The sequence below is a fragment of the Amblyomma americanum genome, chromosome 6 (genome assembly GCF_052857255.1).
Source record: "Amblyomma americanum isolate KBUSLIRL-KWMA chromosome 6, ASM5285725v1, whole genome shotgun sequence".
Taxonomy (NCBI): Eukaryota; Metazoa; Arthropoda; class Arachnida; order Ixodida; family Ixodidae; genus Amblyomma; species Amblyomma americanum.
This window is the reverse complement of record NC_135502.1, coordinates 171481252-171499355: the sequence shown is the minus strand read 5'-3', so window position 1 is coordinate 171499355 and position 18104 is coordinate 171481252.

The following is an 18104-nucleotide window of genomic DNA, read 5'->3' as shown; positions in this document are numbered from 1 at the left end:
AGTGCAGAGCGGAAGCGCCGTGCGTACACAATGGGTGCCCGGTCATTGTGGCATCGCCGGTGCGGTGTCGCTGTATTATATGCGATAGTGACGTACGTCAAGATCTCATCCCACGTTTTATGTTCAACGTCAACGTAGTTCGAGATCATGTCCGCTAATGTTTTGTTGAGCCGTTCCGTTAGTCCATTGGTCTGGGGACGATACGCTGTTGCTGGTCGATGAGCTGCATGGCTAAGCGTTAAGACGTCACGTAAGAGCCGGGCTGTGAACGCCTTGCCTCGGTCAGTAATGATGGTCGATGGGGTGCCGTGTCTAAGCACGATGTCGTGCTTAAAGAAGTGGGCAACTTCGGCGGCAGTACCTCACGCAAAGGCCTTCGTTTCATCGTAACGGTTCAAGCAGTCTGTGGCGACTACGATCCACTTGTGGCCGGTCGACGAGAGAGGGAATGGCCCCGGAAGGTCAATGGCGACATTGTCGAATGGTATTTGTCGCGGCTCGATGCACTGAAGCAGTCCGGGAGGCTTGTGCGCCGGTTTTTCCACCGCTGGCATTGCCGGCATGTCCGGACATTACGCTTGACGCCTGAAGTGAGCTGGGGCCAGTAGTCATTTTGCCGGATTCTGGACAAGGTGGGTGTAACACCAAGGTGGCCGGATGTCGGTTCATCATGGCAGGCAAGGAGAACTTCATCCCGTAAATCAGACGGTGTGAGGAGCAGGTAAGTTGTCGGACTTAAAGTAGAGTTCTTTCGGAGGCAGAACGATGATATCCCACGAGACAGGTACCGTGGTATCTCAGGGTGCCCACCTTCGAGATGTTCTATGAGCAGACGCAGCTCGGCGTCTGCATGCTGTCTGGAAACGAGCTCAGACGTGCTGACCGCTCCAAGGAAGCTATCGTCGTCGATGGTGTCTTGTGGAGGAGGTTCGACGAGAGCGCGTGACAGGCTATCAGCGTCGGTGTGTTTCCGGCCAGACTTATAGGTGACGGTGAAATCGAATTCTTGCAGGAGTAATGCCCAACGTGCGAGGCGGCCGCAAGGGTCTTTTAAATTTTTCAGCTAGCACAGCAAGTGGTGGTCGGTGACGACGCAAAACTGCCTGCCATACATGTATCGGCGGAATTTAGCTGCTGCCCAGACTACCGCTAAACGTTCTTTTTCGGTGGTAGAGTAGTTACACTCAGCTCGCGACAGTGCGCGGCTGGCGTAGGCAATTACTTTGTCGACACCGTCTTGCTGCTGGACGAGAACGGCGCCAAGACCGACGTTTCTCGCATCCGTATGTACCTCCGTCTCGGGATCTTCATCGAAAGGTGCTAGGATTGGCGGCGATTGGAGTCGGCGTCGTAATTCGTCGAAGGCAGTTTGCTGTACGTTCCCCCGGAAAATGATGCATCATGCCGGGTTAGCAGCGTCAGAGGGCTGGCAAACTGGGCGAAGTTTCTTATGAAGCGACGATAGTAGGAGCACAGGCTCCGGAAACGTCGGACTGCTTCTTTGTAAACGGGGACCGGAAAGGTAGCAACGGCAGCAAGCTTCTCTGTGTCAGCTCGGATTCCACCAGCACTAATGAAGTGCCCGAGAAACTTCAATTCCGAGAACCCAAAGTGACATTTTTGTGGTTTGAGGGAGAGGTTGGCGGAATGAACGGTTTCGAAGATAGTTCTGAGGCGGTGCAAATGTTCCGTGAACGTTGAGGAAAAAATAATGACATCTTCAAGATAAACAAGACATGTATGCCACTTCAGACCTGTGAGGACGGTGCCCATCATTGTTTGGAAAGTGGCCGGAGCGCAGCAGAGCCCCAACGGGATGACGCGAAATTCGTACATCTCGTCCGGTGTGATGAAGGCGGTTTTCTCGCGGTCCCTCTCATTGACTTCTATCTTCCAATAACCGCTCCTGAGGTCTACCGAAGAGGAGTACTTGGTGTGGCGAAGACGGTCGAGGGAGTCTTTCTTTGTCGCACTGTTAAGTTTTCATAGTCGACGCAGAATCCGTTTTCCGTCTTTCTTCTTCACGAGGACGACAGGAGACGACCACGGGCTGCTTGGCGGTTGGATAATGCCGTCCGTGAGCATCTCTTTGTCCTGTGTTTGTATAGCATCTCGCTCCCGAGGGGAGACACGATAGGGCCGCTGATGGGTGCGTCGACCTCCTTCATGCGTGATGATACGGTGTTTAACTATCGACGTTTGTCGCACCTTAGATGACGACGTGAAACACGCATGAAACTCCCGCAAGAGGTCCTGGAGTTGACCTTTTTCAGCGGATGAAAGGCCCGGATTTATGTTGACGCCGTTGAGCGCTTCTGCATCACCTCCAGGTATGCCCTCTTCGCAAGCAAAGTATTCGGCCACTTCCTGAACATGGTCGACGTAAGCGATGGCTGTGCCACGGAATAGATCTCGATGCCCATTGCAAAAGTTGATAACAAGGACCTCTGTCTAACCGCCATGAAGGCAGCCAAGGCCTCGTGCCACAGCAATCCCCTTAGTGAGTACGAGAGAGACGTTGGGGTCCACAACCCGGAGTCCGCGATGTGGCTCGTCACAGGTAACTCTAGCGAAAATGCTGGCCCGTGGGTGCACGGTAATGTTATCGTCGGCTACTCGCAGGGCGGACCGAGAACCATGGTGCGCTGGATTTAGTGTGGCCATTGTGGTATAAAACGTCACCAAGCAGTTCAGGAGGTCTGTTATAGCACCGTGCACGCGAAGAAATTCGACGCCAAGGATGACATCGCGATAACATTCGCGCAGAACAAGAAAAGTGGCGACGAAGGTGCAGCCTCAAACCGTAACCTGAGCCGCACACATACCGAGCGGTTCGACATGTCCGCCGGCCGTACGTATGTCGGGGCCTTCCTATGGTGTCGCCACTTTTTTCAGGGCTGTCGCAAGCCGTCCCTAAGGATGGAGTAATCTGCGCCCATATCGACCAACGCGCTGACCTCCTTAGTGTCGGCGAGGACAGGGATGTCCAAGGAGATCCTGCTTTCGGCGCGGACGGTCGATGGCTGTTGTGTCGGGGAAAACTGTGCGGCGATGGGGCGTTCAACGTCGGGCGAGTCGGTCGGTGCGGCGGTGGAAGCTTTCCGGCGTATCGGCGTTCGGCGGCCTCGCCTCCAAAGGTCGCCAGAGCTAGTTTTCGTGATGTTGGCTCAAGGAACCACGTTGTGCTGGGGTATAAGGGGACTCAGAAGGCGAAGACCGGTGTGGAGAAGGCGAGCGCAACTCGCGGCGGGGAGACGGGCGGCGGGGAGGAGGCAAAGAACTACGCTGGCGGGCGAAATACTCGGCGATGTCCTGAGGGTGCTCTCCAGGTCGTGGATGGAGACTGTCCATAGAAAATTCGCGCAGACCCATTTCGCGATATGGGCACCTCCGGTAGAGATGGCCGGCTTAACCGCAGTGGTAGCAGAGCGGGCGTTGATCCGGAGTGCGCCAGAGGCCAGTCTTCCGCGGTGCCTGGCACCGATCAGCCCAGTAAGAGAGCGGTTGAGCAGCGTGCACCGCGATCACTGTTGGGGTGTAAGGCGAAGGCCCAGGAAATGGGGCTGGGCGGCGCACAACGCCCGCGTACGTGACTGGCTGAACAGGGGCCGGGTACGGCGCGGGAACGGATGGGGCCGGTTGCAGCGCCAGCACGACCGCAGCGGCTTGTGCCCTGAGCGCCTGTTCAACTTCCTTGCGGATGACGCTTGTAACGGAATCGGTGCTAGGGGCAAATGTTCCTTGAAGGTGCTGCAGCTCCTCGCGGACCACAGAACGGATGAGTTCGCGAAGGGAGCTCGGATTCATCCCGGGATCGGGGTCGAACCGGTCCAACGTAGACAGCGTCGGCACTGGACGCAGTTGCCGGGCGTACTGATTAGACCTCTGCTGCAGCAATTGCTCCATGTGCACGGCGTCGGCCAGAAACTCCGCGACGGTGTTAGGCGGGTTCCGTACGAGGCCGGAAAATAGCTGGTCTTTTACGCCGCTCATCAGGTGCCGCAGCTTTTTTCTTCACTCATGGCCACCTCGGCGCGATGGCAAAGACGTGTCACATCATCTACATACATTGCAACATCCTCATTTGGAAGTTAAATTCGAGAGGTCAGGGCACGCTCCGCGCGCTCTCGGCGGTCACTTTTGGCGTAGGTGGCCACGAGCGAACGTCGGAAGTCCGGCCACGTAGACAAGGTAGCCTCACTGTTTTCGAACCAAGTGCGGGCAGAGTCTTCAAGGCTGCAATATACGTCTTGGTCGCGTGGTCCCAGCAGTTGAAGGTCGCAACCCGTTCATAGTGGTCCAACCAGTCCTCAGCATTCTCGAACTGGCCACCGTGAAAGGGTTTAGGTGTTCGTGGGGTCTTAAGGGCCAGATAGGTGGGGCTTGCCGAAGGTGCAGTCATAGTCACGACGGGCAGCGGCATCGCCATAAGCGGAGTGAAATTCGATGGTGCGCCGTCACGCGAGAAGACCTCGGTCGACAGGCCTCGGAGCCTCCGGCTGGCACGATAGACAGGGGTGGTCACAAGAGGCAGGCGCGTCGAGTCTTCCGCAGGAGAAGGGAGCATCAGTCGCACCTCCACCAGTGTCACGACCTGAGGAGCCTTACAGGTAAGCGTGCGAAGAACCCAAGACTGAGAGCTTTTTAATTAGAGAGCCAGGGTCCATGTCACACAGCCAGAGCTCCTCGAGAGCCAACCACCGCTTCGTCGTCGTTTCGACTAAGGACCCGTTCACACTTGTCCAAAACTCCGGCGAGGGCGACCGGGCTGGACCCAAATTTTTCGCGTTCGCCGGCGCCGCGGCGAAAAACATGGCGGCGCCCTTCGACGCAGGACCCCTCGCCTCGGAATGAATTCGTCGTTGTTGCGGCCTTTTTCAGCGCGTTCACTTATCATAAATCGGGCACCGGTTCATCGCTTCGTCTCACCTCACCTATAAGCAAACGTATAAGTGATAAATTTGCTTTATTTTTAATTCATAGTGACGATTCTGGCGCTACTTAAGGTTAATAGGAGCGCCGGTTTTGTTGACAGAACTAGTTCCCGTCCTGACAAGCAGATGGCGCCACTAGGCTTGGCGTTTCGCTGCGACTCTGCCTACGCTGAACTACAAATGGGAATGTGCCTGCGTTTACGTACGTAAGCATGCATACGGTTATTGTATACAGACAGCATCGATTTATGCTCTTTTCTAACCATATCTGCGTACGCACCGAGCGGTGACGTGGTGGCCGGGAAGTGTGTGGAAAAGCGAAAAACAGCAGCGGCGTGGCGGTTCCGCCTCTGCTCGGGCGTCAAGAGATGTGAACGGGCCCTAGTTTTTCAGGCGAGCAAATCCGCTCCGCTCGCAGGATTTTTGGACAAGTGTGAACGGGCTCTAAGCGTGGAGGCCGCGCGGCGCGTTAGGCACTTGGCAATATAATTGTGTAAATACATTTTTGGGTATGGTACCTCTCCCCCATATCCTTTCTAGCTGTCCTCTCTCTTCTTTCATTTCATTTCTCTATTCTGCCTGATTTTCTTTATTTCCGCTTCCCCAGCTCAGGTGCTTCCCTTGCGATGGCAGATACAGGGGCAGCAAAAAATCTCTTCCTTCCTTTTTATTTTTATTATTATTAAACCACTTACCACGACTACTTTTGTTAACGTTAATCTGCCTTATCCACCTGTCACACCAGGATGATAATAAATTGATATCCTACTGTGCAAGATGAGAATCTTTACAATCATTATTCTGACGAAAATGATGCAGTCATCTGCATAGAGACGAATCTGTGACGAGATAATATCGGGGACAGGATATATGTGCACAGGAATAGTCGCGGACCTAAGACGAGTCCTTGAGGAACTCCAGAGTGAGCAGAAGTAGGGGATGAAGCATATTTCTCTGTAGAACACCTGCATCTATGTTTTACAAAATGTTCGCTCCAACCTAAAATATTTTTATTCAGATTAAAAGTTCAAAGTTTTACTAGTGCGTGGTTGTCAGAAGCCCGGTCTCATGCTTTCGAAAAATTGATGAACATTCATGAATATAAATTCTTCATCATCATCATCAGCCTGACTACAGCCACTGCAGGGCAAAGGGCTCTCCCATGTCTCTCCAATTAACACTGTCCATGGCCAGCTGCGCCCACCTTATGCCTACAAAATTCTTGAACTCATCCGGCCACCTAACCTTCTGAGGCCCCCTGCTACGCTTGCCATCTCTTGAAATCCGCTCCGTTGCCCTAAGGACCAGCGGTTATCCTGCCTTCGCATCACATGCCCTGCACAAGCCCATTTCTTCCTCTTGATTTCGACTAGGATGTCATTAACCCGCGTTTGTTCCCTCACTCACTCTGCCCGCTTCCGGTCTCTTAATGTTACGCCTATCATTTTTCTTTCCATGGCTCGCTGCGTTGTCCTTAACTTGAGCTGAACCTTTTTCGTTAGCCTCCACAATTCTGCCCCGCAGGTGAGTACCGGTAAGATGCAGGTGTTGTACACTTTTCTCTTGACGGATGTTGGTAAACTGATATTCATGATCTGAGAGAACATACCATATGCGCTCCACCCCATTCTTCTTATTTACCTCTCATGATCCGGGTCAGCTGTCACTACCTGTCCTTTACCACTTCCAGCACCTCGCTTCTAATTGTGAACTGCTGTTCCTTTGTTAGCCTTTTGAAAATTACTTTGGTTTTTTGCACGTTAATTTTTAGACCCACCGTTAGGAGCTGGCTGTCGAAATCATTGATCATGCTTTTCAGTTCATCTCTTGAGGGACTCAGCAAGGCAATGTCATCAGCGAATAGCATAATATTTATGTATTCTCCATTAACTGTTCCCAATTCAGGCCTCAGAATACCTCCTGTAAAGAGGCGGTGAAAAGCATTAGCGCAGTCGTATCTCCTTGCCTGACGCCCCTCCTTATTAAAATTTCATTGCTAGCTTTATGGAGGACTACCGTAGCTTTGCGGTTGTTATACATATCTTCCAGAATTTTCACATAAGGCTCTTCTACGCCTTGATTCCGCAATGTCTGTATGACTGTTGAGGTTTCCACTGAGTAGAATGGTATCGGGTAATCAATGAAGGCTATATATAGGGGATGGTTAATATTCTGCGCATTTCTCTATCCCCTGATTGATGGTGTGAATATGATCTATTGTTGAATATCCTTTACGAATGCCTGCCTGATTATTTGGTTCATTAAAATCTAAGGTTGCCCTGACTCTATTAGCGATTACCTTAGTAAATACCTCCTAGGCAACGGACAGTAAGCTGACAGGTCTGTAGTTTTTAAGTCCTTGGCGTCTCCTTCGTTATGAATTAAGATAGTGTTTGCATTCTTCCAAGCTTCTGGTACGTTCGAGGTCATAAGGCATTGCGTATACAAGAGGGCTAGTTTTTCTAGCACAAATTTCCCTCCGTCCTTCAATAGATCCGATGTTACCTGATCCTCACCAGCTGATTTTCCTCTTTTGCATTGCTCCTAAGGCTTTCTTTACTTCCTCTTTTGTTACTTGCGGGATCACGCATTGCTATGGCCTGCTGTCGAGATCATTAACGCTCTGATTGCATTCACCACTGCATAGATTTCTGTAGAACTTTTCGGCTACTTTACCTTCTTATCCATATTGCTAATGACATTGCCCTTTTTTTTCTTACCGCATACATCTGCTTTTTACGTATGCCCAGAGTCCTCTTCATTGCTTTCAGGCTACCTCCATTCTTTAGAGCATGCTAGATCCTCTCTATATTGAACTTCCTTATGTCGGCTACCTTGCGCTTATTTATTAACTTCGATAGCTCTCCTAGTTCCATCCTGCTTTTAGTGTTAGACGCCATCATGCTTTGGCGTTTCTTAATCAGATATTTCGTCTCCTGAGATAGCTTGCCGGTATCTTGTCGAACCGTCCTACCGCCTACTCCTACTGCGCATTCCGTAATGATAGCTCTCAGATTATCGTGCATTGTATGGACATTAAGATCGCACTCCTCAGTTAAGGCTGAATATCTGCTCTCCAGCAATATCCTGAATTCCTCCATTTTCCCCCATATTCCTAACTCGTTAATTTACTTCTTCTTCATTAGCTTCTTCCATTCCCTCTTCATGTCTAAGCTAATTGTAGACATTACCATTCTGTGGTCGCTAAACCGCACCTTTCCGAGGACTCCCACATCACGAACTATGCCAGGTTGAGCGCATAGTAAGAAGTCGATTTCATTTTTAAAATCTCACCATTAGGGCTTTTTCATGTCCATTTTCTGTTCTCTCGTTTGCAGAAGAAGGTATTCATGATCTGAAAATTATTTCTATCTGCGAACTCTACTCACAACTCTGTCCTGCTATTCCTAGAAACTATCTCATAGTCGCCTACCGCCTAGTCGCCAGCCTGCTTCTTGCCTACCTTCGCATTAAAGTCGCCCATCAGCACATTGTACTGTGTGTTTACTTTGTTCATTGCCGATTCCACGCCCTGATAGAAACTTTCAACGGTCTGGTTATCATGGCTGGATGTAGGCACGTAGCCCTGCATCACCTTCAGCTTGTACCTCCTATTGAGCTTAATCACGATAGCTGCCGCCCTCTCGTTAATACTATAGAGCTACTATACGTTGCCAGCTATATCCTGATTAATGAGGAATCCCACACCTAGTTCTCGTCTCTCCGCTATTCCGCGGTAGCACGGTATGTGCCGTTCATTTAGTACCGTATACGCCTCACCTATCCTCCTAACTTCACTGAGCTATGACATCCCATTTAATGCCCGCTAGTTCCTCGAAAAGCACTGCTAGGCTAGCGTCACTAGATAAGGTTCTAGGGTTGAACGTTGCCAGGTACAGATTCCAGTGGCGGCCTGCCCGGAGCCAGAGATTCTCAGCACCCTCCGTCGCGTCACAGGTCCCACCGCCGCCTTGGTCTGTTGCTCTGCAGCCGCTGGGGACTGAGAGTCGAGGGTTAATTGTCTTGATCATAAAACGTTGTGGCCAAGTATTACACCAGGGTGGCCAAATCCTGTTCTGGTGAGGGAGTGCGTTGTTGGTTCTGGTCACCGAGCTCAGGCCGCACCCCAGGCCGGGTTGTGCAATTCCATCGATACGCGAAGTTTTTTTCTTCAAATCCGGTGAATAATTACGCGGCACAGAGATATAAACCCAGTGTTCTTGCACGCGAGGTGGCTGCTCTACCTCTACGTCATCGCTGCCATCCATAGCGGTCCTCCAAGATTTATTGCACCACACCTCTGGTTGGCACAGTCAAATTTGGCTGATTAATTTAATTTGTTACGATTTCATAAATATAATTTAATGAGTGAATTATGGAGTGAATATCAGTGATGAGTTACTATAGAGAATGTGCGAAAGGAAGTGATAAGGTATTGACGTTAATGACATTGGTCTCTAGTTACTTTAGTCAGCGCTATTACTGGTTTTGTAAATGGGGATGACGTGCACTAATTTCCAATCCCGGAACAGATTACTATCATCTATACATTCCTGGAATAGCTTTAACAAAAACCGCATTATTGTGGAACAGCAATTTTAGTAATTTTGTCGATATGCCATCGGAACCAGGACTCAATTTGTAAGGAAGACGCTGAATAGCTTTTAAAACTCGCTCTCAAGACAAAACCAGTTCCGGCATTCTAACAGACTGAGAATGAGGCGAGATGCATGACGTGGGTATGATCCTTTAAGTAGTGAATACACTCGCAAATATCATATTGAGTTGTTCAGCAGTTTCGAGTGCAGAACCTAGGTGGTCTCCATCCTGTAGATAAGGCTGAGCTTTAGACTCAGTCGGCGAGGCTGAAAATTTTCCAGAAATAATTGGGATTAGTTTTTAGAATACCTGGAAGTGTGGTATTGAAGAATAAATCCGTAGACGTCTTTATTTCAGCTTTACAAATACGTTAAGTACTTCAGTAACTATCCCAGGCATCAGCCTTCTTAGTATGCATAGCAGTGCGATGACAGCGTCTTTTGTATCCTATTAAGCTTTTGAACGGCAAGGTAAGCCAATGATTTTTCAAGCTAGGGCTAATACAGCGTTTTGGGATCAAGGTATTCCTAGAGCGCGAAACTATGTACATAAATCGTGACCAGCTATCCTTAGCAGCACGGGGTCTCAAGTCATGCTCTGGGTTTCAAATAATGAAGGAATCCTGCTTATAGCAGAGTTATTTGCTTTAGAATAATCTAAAATATTTTATGCAAGGTTACATTCTTGTGAAAACTGGTGCTAAATTGATAACCAAACTGGATTGACCTGTGGTCACTGATCTCTCCCAGTACATTCGCAGAAAAATAGCCGCCATGGTGTATTAGTGATTATGGTGCTCGGCTACTGACCCGAAAGACGCGCCTTCGGTCTCAGCCATAGCGTTCGCATTTCGATGGAGGCCAAATGCTAGAGGCCAAATTCTAGAGGCCCGCGTACTGTGCGATGTCAGTGCGCGTTAAAGGAACCCAGTTGGTCGAAATTTCCGGAGCCCTACACTATACGGCGTTCCTCATAGCCTGAGTCGCTTTGGGACGTTAAACCCAATAAAACCAAGCATCTGCAGAAATAGCGTCAGGATGCGTAGTGCTTACAAGAATAAGAATGGCAGTGCCATGTGTGAGTTCTTTCACAATTAAGCTGTAATGGAAAAAAAACGAAGACTGTGAAGGAAATGGGGACTACCATTTTGGACGAGCTAGGAGTGAAAATTGAACTAGTTGGTCGAATCGATTTCTGGGTAGTTGAAGTCCCCCCTTAAAACCTTGAGGATTCGAGGGAACCTGCTATGAATGTTTTCTAATTCAGAGGTCTAGAATGGAATGAAGTGAGAATGAGCGACTGGAGCACGATAGCAAATGACGATAAGAAAGGAAGCACGAGATGACCTGGACCTTACAATGACCCAGCATGTTTCAATGGAAGAGACAACACAAGCACACTTTCAGAGTATATTGATTTGCGAACAGCTACAAGCACACCACCACCACACAGAGTACTTCCGTCGTTTCTGAATTTCTTGAGTTCAGTATGAATCTTCGGCACACAGTCCAGTACTTCACTACTGAGCCATTTTTCACTGCCTATTAAAATATCAGTCAGTGAGCAGACCAGATCTACCTTCTTGATAAAATACTGCGAAAGCCAGCTAGCAAAAAAGAAAGTTGGATAACACTACAATGTACACGATACTCAATAAATCTATTTTCGATACCAATACTCCGGTACTTTAATTTTTGCCAAGCGATATCTGATACAGACACACAAAATCTATCCAAAAATTGCATCCAAGATACGTGTATCTCCCATACTGAGCATGCCTGTTAATGTTCGCCGAGCAGTTAAACGCCGCGGCGTGCAATATATGATGAACAGTACTTAAATCAGATACAATAAGTTCTTTATTTTTATGATAATATTGAATTTTTATGGCGCAAGCATCTGCGGCCAAAGAGCGCCATGCCACAAGGTATTTTTCGTTTGCTCAAGCTGGGGTCAAAGACCCATATCCCAAGCATTTCAACCGGAACGCCGAGCACCTGGCCAGGGGAGTTGTACCCATTGTATCACCGGTGGGTACCCGGCGGCACTGGGGATCGAGCCCCGCACCTCCCGCATGTGAGGCGGGTGCTCAACCACGAGGCCACCGCTGCGATCCTTATTTTTGTAACTATAAATAGATAATATTAACATTTCCAGTGCACCTTGGGGACAAAACTTGGTAGAGTATAGTTTCATGCGAAAATCTGATGGTACATTTCCAATTAATTTAACTGCCCGTGCCTGCACAAGCACTGCGTTGTGTAAAGTTTGCGTCTTTGTTCTTGTCCATATGGTTAGATAGTACATAATGAAGTGCAGTAAATGGGCGTACAAAATTAGAACTAGCATTTTCGGTAGCAATCTATGCGTGCATCGGTGGCGATGAAAGATAAAATTCATTCTGTTCACTTTCCTGGGAATAGTATCTGTATATATATATTCCAACTAAGGTTCGCGGTAAGCACCACTCCATGGCAAGGCATGCATTGACGACATGACTTCGTTTATCCAGCTCCCCAACTAGGTTAAAATTATTTCGAATTGCTTTGTTCGTTGGGCGCATTTACATCATTTGGTTTCTTGGAATTTAACTTTAAACAATATTTTGCAGATAATTTGATATTATTTGATATATTGGTTCTCTTGCATCTGAACAATCTATACGTAGACATTGTTAAAGTATTTGCAACTTATATACAACAAAAGAGTGTAGGTGGGCACTGTTCACAAAGCCCCATTGTTTGCTCGTTCGGAAGACAGCAGTGAAGGTTAGTTCGTTAGATATGGTGCCGTCCGCAGGTCGGCTTCCGTAGTTCAGGATGCCAGCAGCCTTGACAACTTTCCGTGCCCGGTCAGCCAAACCACAACTGATGGTCCGGCACTGTAGCAGTGAAGCGCTTCTCCCGCGATACAGGAGTGAGCTAGGAATGTGCGGTGTTCATAGGTAGACCTTTATATACCCTTACGATGTAGTGCAGGATGTATCTTGCAAAAGGGGCATTCAAGCAAGAGACCTGTTCCCACGAGACCTTCGAGAGCCCGTGGCTTCTCACACCGCGGGCTGCAGAATCTCTTCGCAAGCTGACGGCCCGCGCTGCGTGTGCAGGCATTTCTTGGGTTTTGGTATTAACTTAGAGACACGATGTATGCTCATACGCTTAAGCCATTATGGTCTAAAGTAAGGGTCTATAAATGCGTCAAGGATGAAAACGAGAGGCCAACAATTTCAAGGCGTTAATGCTGTCGCTCTCTGTAAACTGAGCGATAGCTTGCTACACAGAGCGCTAACGCACAGCGCTGCCTTGTGTCTACGACGCCTCGCGCCATTACTTACACATGTTTTATGACGTCACTATAATTATTCGCTGCGCGGGCTGCGAAGCACTGGGTGCCAATGCACGTCACAATTTTTGCTCGAAAAATGTTGTTATAAGCACGCCGTCAATATTTTAGGGCTTATCAAAACCTGCTCTTAAAACGTATGAAAATAAAAAAAGGCGCACATTGCAGGAATAATAGCAGCGCTTTCAAGAAATCGCCGCTGCGCACACTTAACTCTTCCATGCTTCATGTATAACCCCCGTAAATATACTGTACGAGAAATTATTTTGGAGCTTGGAAACTACTACCCCTCTTTCTTTGGCGCCATTTTATACACTGATGTACCTTTTTATGTGGCAGGGTTTATGTTGCTTGTTAAGCCCATTTCATAGAATGAGTGCACGGTAATAAGTGGCTTTTTAAATATTTCAGCATGAGAGTGATCAACTTCACCTTTCCGAAACTCCTGGTCCTGACTGCTTTATACGTGAAGTTTTCCACGCATTTAAAGCAGCGTTGTCCGCTGGTCTGCTACTGTTTTTCACGGCCAGCATTTATGTCGCAACTCCGCCATAGACCTTTACAAAAGATTGCATAAATTTAGTTCCAAGAATCTAATACATTTGAGAGCTGCAATTTTTGGATGGCGGCAAGCCAATCACGCTTTCCAATGCAGATTATATGATTTTCGCAGAAGTTCTGTCGAATCGTCTGTAGTTTGAAATCTCGGCTTTGATTAGACCTCACTGCACGCGTGCAGCTTGAGGGGCCGATCGATACAGTCTAACCGTCATGTTGCTCATAAAGGTTTGCACTATCATTGCAACCATTAGCAGGAATTAGCAATGCTGCAAATAGAAGTTGCAAAGGTGTTACATCGAGCGCGGTATTTATATTTCCTCTCTTTCAGAGCACTGCAATCCGTGTTTTTTCCAATAGAATACGCGTGTACTACTAAAGCTTCTTACCACGCTTGATCGTAAATAGTTGCCTTTCACATCCAGTGCACATTCTGTCGCCTGTGCAACTAGGTTGCCTTGGATTTCCGCTTGTCATCGCTTTTTACTTCGAACCATTGTGTTTGAGCATTTGTAATAGCGGTGACATCATTAGTGTTCGTATCTCTAGTTGCGAGTACCGATGATTTCTTTTTTTCCTGCTGACAAGCCAACCATGGACAAAGTCGTTAGATTAACAGATGGCTTCGGCTCACTTTCGGGCTCTCGGATCGATCGTGCAACAGTTGTCGTCTGTAATTTTATATGGGGGATTGTGCCGCTGCGGAATACGCTGGCGTTCCGTGGACGCGTAAGCCTCTATAGTACTTTGGCAACCCATTAAATGCTCATAAACATAGCGCGCACTATTGAAAAGAACGTGTGCTTGTATTACCACCCTTTTCCACCATGAACTTTTAATATTCTGCACAGTGACGGCCTCAAACCAATTTCTGGCCACTGAAATACATTAGATACTGCAGAATCTATTTTGTGCCAGACTGTATACCCACTGCCTTCACATGGCGCTTGAGAGTTTTCTGTAGGATTAATCTTTTGTGGTATCTATGAGACGTGATAACACTTTCCGACCGGTCATCGCCGGTGGCCTTGGTTTAGTCCATCTTTATTTGCGACAGATTGCTTCGCATTCCATATTTATACAAGACACTTCAGGCCCGATCGTTGTTGCGTTATTTCAAGTGAATTTAATTTGTACCGCTCCCTAGTGGTCCGGTCGAAGAAGACGATGGCACGCCTCAGGACGCCTGCCAAGCACGAGCAGGTCAGTTTAAATCATCAAATCTGCATTCCTATTTTTATTTTATGTTAATATTATCGTTATCATTTATAAACGTTTTGAGCACCCGTGCGCCGTGGCCTGTGTTGACCAATCCCCTGCATTCGGTACGACCCATTAACCTCTTGAGGGCAACAACAGCAGCAATATTCCGTGACTGCACAACCGAATGCCAGCAGCGAACTGAGCCGCTCCCGCCTTGCTGAGCGCATCCTGATCAATCGATTTGTTGAGACCTGGGAATGACTTCTGTTTGGAATTCTTCTCCACAAATTGGCTGATTACGGACTTTGCGCTTTCTGTCTCTGCTCCCGAGTTCCTCTTGCCTCAGCCGCTTTGCTTGGCCTACCGCTCCCGAGCTTCCTTCGCCTGCCTGCTTTCCATCATGCAAGCCAAGGCCATGGATTCGTCTGCTCATGTACCCCCCCCCCCCCCCCCCCCATTGCCTCTTACGCCACGAACCCGTCAACGCCAGGTCTCCGCCCTCAAGCTCCCTGAATTGTGGTCATCGGAGTTCGGAACTTTGGTTCCTTACAATCGAGTCATTGTTCCGTTGGCACCGTGTCACTTCGCAGATGACCAGGTTCGACCACGCCTCTAGTGCGCTCACGCCTAGTAGTGCTGCGGTTGTCCCTGACGTCCTGCGCTTCCGGCCTGTCGATCGGCATTATTATCAACTTAAGGCGATGCTCATTCAGTGCACTTTCGAAACGGGGCCGCGTCGTCTGCAACTGCTCCTTACCTCGGAAATGCTCACAGATGGCATACCTGCCGACCTGTTGCGTCGCACGAACGCCCTGGCTAAATATCTGGTTACTTCAGATGACAGCACACTCCTGCGGGAACTCTTCCTTGAGCGCCTCCCTGAGCAGGTGCGCATGATGCTGAATGTCTTGGTTCCAATCCTTGGAATCCTTGGCTCAGCTAGTCGATAAAATTATGGATGTCTATTTCCTCTCCGTGGCTACTATTCATCACCCTTTTGCCCCTCAGTCCCTAAGGGCAGCTGCTGGCGTCTGCTATGCGCGCCTTTTTGCTGCTAACGAGGAACTACTCTGGCAATTTCATGCCCCGGTCGCTCACAGCGCGACTCATCATACTGTGACCATTGTGCCTCCCGTGCTTTGTAGAACTCGTACTCTCACCCCGCATCGCTTCACTGTCGCCAACGAAGAATTTGAGCACATGCTGGACCTTGGGTTCATCCGTCCATCCTTCAGTCATTGGGGATCGACACTCCATAATGGTGTCGACAAAGGCCGGCGAATGGCAACCGTGTGGTGATTACAGTGATCTTAACGAGGGCACAGTCCCAGACAGCTACCCGATTCCTCGTATCCAGGATTTTACATCGGCCCTACATGGCTGCACCACATTCAGAAAACTGGCTCTTCTTAATGCTCAGCTCCAGATTCCTGTGGAGCCTTCGGATATTGAGATGACCTGCAATATTGCGCCTTTCGGCCCGTTCGAACATTTGAAGATAACTTTCAGTCTTCGAAATGCAGCCCAGACTTTTCAGCGCTTTGTTCACCAAGACTTTACAGGTCTCACATGCTGGTTTGCCTACCTAACATCCTGGTATTCAGCTCCAGGGAGAAGGCCCACAAGCTCCACCTGCGTCAAGTTCTCGGAAGACTCAGCCGCTTCGGCGCTGTGGTGAAACGTCCCAAAAGCGAGTTGGGTGATGCTGAGCAGAATTTTCTCAGCCTTCAAGTCATGGCATATGGCATTCGCTCAATACCGGCCTGTGTCATTGCCGCAAGTTTCCTCTCCCACTTACCGCCAGACAACTGCGCGAATTTCTTGCGCTCTCTTACTATTACCGCCGCTTCAATCCTCGCCGAGCCGCCAGTCTGCAGGTTCTGCACGGCCGCTTTTCAGGCCAGTGAAAACCGAGCGTTCTTGACGCTGGGACCGACACCGCTGGTCGCACGCTTAGCCGAATCAATGAAGCCATTGCTAGCAAGACGCTCCTCATCCCTCCCCAATGTAAGGACCCCATGTCAGTAATGGTTAACACGTCGGACGCCTTCTTTTCCGTCGTGGTGAACGGATCGGACACCGTTGTCATCCCAGTCTTGCAGCAGTTCGTCGCAGGTGCTTGGCAGTACACGGCCTTCTTTTCCAAAAAACGTGTGCCCCTTGAGCGCCGCTTCAGCACCTTCTGGCGAGAACTACTAGCCATATATATTGACGCAAAAAACTTCCGTCATTTTCTTGAGCGACGCATCTTTCACATCCTTATCGACCACAAATTTCAGACGTCCGCGCTTGCGTCAAGCATCATCTCCTATGCTCTGCTTTAAATCAGGTAGCTTGCCTATATTTCCGAATTTACCAGCGATATGCACCACGTCAGCGGCAATTCGAATACAGTTGCCGACTCTCTTTCTTGTGCTTCAGTCAATTCCACGGAGCATGGAAGACCAGTCATCGATTTCACGGCTCTGGGTCCTGCTCAGCGAGCCGATGATCAGCTGCACCGGATTCGCATGCGCAACATCTCTCTGGGTTGACGGACGTCTCGCGCCCTGACTGCGCCACACCCCTCGTTTGTGATACGTCGACCGGTCGCTGTCGCCCCTACATGCCTCGACCATAACGCCGAACCGTAAGCGCTTCCCTGCGTCGTCCTGCCCGTCCTTGACGTTCCCTTCACGATATTTTTCATCATCGACATACCGTCGAACCGTATTTAGCCCATCCTGGCATTTGCGCAGGCCAGCGACTCGTCATATCTGGTTATGTCTGGCATCGCATCAACGTTCACGTTCGCCGCTGGTCCCGCGCGACTCACTTGTAAGCAGTCCGAAGTGCGCTGACACACTGCGGCTCCTATTGTCATATTACCGGACCCCTGCTTCAGCCATCTGCACGAGGATATCATCGGTTCCCGTCCTGCCCGCGGGAACCACCGCTTTCTGTCAACGTGCAATGAGAGGTTCACCAGATAGTCCGAAGCGATGCCCCTTCTAGACGCAACGGCGTAGTCGATCGCAAGAGGGCTCATCAATGATTGGATAAGCCGCTACGTCATCCCTTTCACCATTACAACTGACCGTGGTCGTCATTTCGACACAACATTATTCGCCTACATATCTCACTGGCAGTCGAAAGTTTTGCTTATTTATTAATTTATTTGACAATACTGTGAGCCTGGTTTCGTTGCTCGAACAGGAGTGGGTTGTATAGTTTCGTCCAAGCAGACAGTGCCCGGTGACGCGACCTAAGGTGCACAGTAAAAATAATAAATGATAATCAACAAGGGCGTTATACATTGCTACGAACAACAAATAAATTGTTTTGTCAACACTTCAACGGCTTCACTGACTGAGCAAGCTCTCAGTTTTTAAATAAACAATTCAACGTTATCCACATTGATGCAACACGTGGCAATCTATTCCACTCTTCGATGGTCAACGGGAAAAACGAATATTTGATCGTGTTACA